Consider the following 1,497-nt stretch of genomic DNA (forward strand, 5'->3'; position numbering starts at 1 on the left):
TGTGTGTGTGTTTATGCGTGTGTTTGCATATGTGTGTGTTTTTGTGTGTTCACGAGTGTGTGTGCGTGTGTGTGCGCGTGTCTCTGAGTGCATGTGCGCGCACACGTGTGTGTATGTGTGTGTGTGTGTGTGTGTGTGTGTGTGTGTGTTTGTGTTTGTATATGTCAGTGTGTGTTCACGCGTGTGTGTGCGTGTGTGTGCACATATCTCTGTGTGCACGTGCATGTGTGCGTTTGTGTGTATGTGTGAGTGTGTGTGTGTGTGTCCGTTCACATTACACCATTCGAAGTGTTCCATGAACGAAAGCAAGTTATTAACATGAAGGATAAGAACCACTGATCTGTAATCAACAAGAACAAACGCACAGACAATCAGTTGCAGTTGCTTGGACTTACCGAACATTGGCGAGGGTGTGTCTTCGCCCTGCCGCTCTCGGGAACTTGGGCACTTGCAGCTCACTTAGGATATCCCCTGTTTCATCCATGTCTTCTTTGAGGTAGGGAGTGCTGAGTACAGTTATGGGTTTGCTCCCAGCTGATCCTTCTGATGTGTGCGGTAATCCCTGGCACTATGAGACCAGATCCAAGACGCCAATTCTCTCCAAACGATGATACTCCTCTCGTAAAACTAGCGTCTTGCTTCTCGGGTTTATCTATATATTCTTCAAGATCTTAACACAACATAACGTGGACAAAGTTCCACTTAATTAATGAAGCACACGGAGCTGTTCAAGAGAATCTCTTCATCGAATGTATCCAATTGTTATCTTTAAGTAAATCCCGAAATCGTTTTAAAAGCAATTTGATTTCCAAGAACGATTTCCGAGGACGGTGAATCCAAAAAACGACCGCGTCTAGAATTGTAATCCAAGTTCTTAAAAGTTCAAACACAAATTCCTGCAACTGTGTTTGGTGAATTGTTGTTTTGTTTTGTTTTTGTTGTTCTTTTCTATTTGGTTTATCTCAAAGACGTCAGATTGCTGTCTTTACGTGTGATGTCTTGAGTGTTCTACAGTAAGAAGCCTCTCTTATCTTGCGAGTCGCACGCAAATCACTATCTTAACCATACGTCGTTCGTCGCAGTTAAGTCGAAGTAATCTCTTCTCAGCATCTCAAGACTGCACAAACAATCGTTGACGTAAGGCTACGGGTTTCTGTCAGAAGATTTCCCATACCATCTTGAACGAAAAGGAGAAACAAAAACAATGAAAACCTCAATGCTTCTGACGCGTTTGTTCCGATAGCGAGATAATGTAAAGTTGCTAAGAATTCCGCGGCGTTCAGTTCATCTCTTGCAACTGCTTAATGCTTAGTGAGCGTGTGATCATCTCCATCACTCTCTCAAGGGGATGTTTGAGCTCTGTCATTGATGATGCAGCACGTAGTAAAAGGAATGGAGTAAACGGGTGAACAGAGAGATCGAGAGAGAGGGAGAGAGCGAGAAAGTGAGAGAGAGAGAGAGAGAGAGAGAGAGAAAGAAAGAGAGGGAGAGAGAGAG

The 1,497-nt window shown here is 43.8% G+C and overlaps 1 long non-coding RNA gene across 1 annotated transcript in view; it reads right to left on the bottom strand.

Moving 5' to 3' along the window:
* Window positions 1-932: 932 nt before the first annotated feature.
* LOC101862936 overlaps window positions 933-1,497 on the bottom strand; it is a 72,103-nt gene continuing 71,538 nt past the window's right edge. Inside the window, exon 3 of the long non-coding RNA XR_220342.3 lies at window positions 933-1,177. This is a non-coding gene — a long non-coding RNA (uncharacterized LOC101862936). The remainder of the gene's footprint in view (window positions 1,178-1,497) is intronic.

Source organism: Aplysia californica, unplaced genomic scaffold (genome assembly GCF_000002075.1).
Source record: "Aplysia californica isolate F4 #8 unplaced genomic scaffold, AplCal3.0 scaffold00114, whole genome shotgun sequence".
In the NCBI taxonomy this organism is placed as follows: domain Eukaryota; kingdom Metazoa; phylum Mollusca; class Gastropoda; order Aplysiida; family Aplysiidae; genus Aplysia; species Aplysia californica.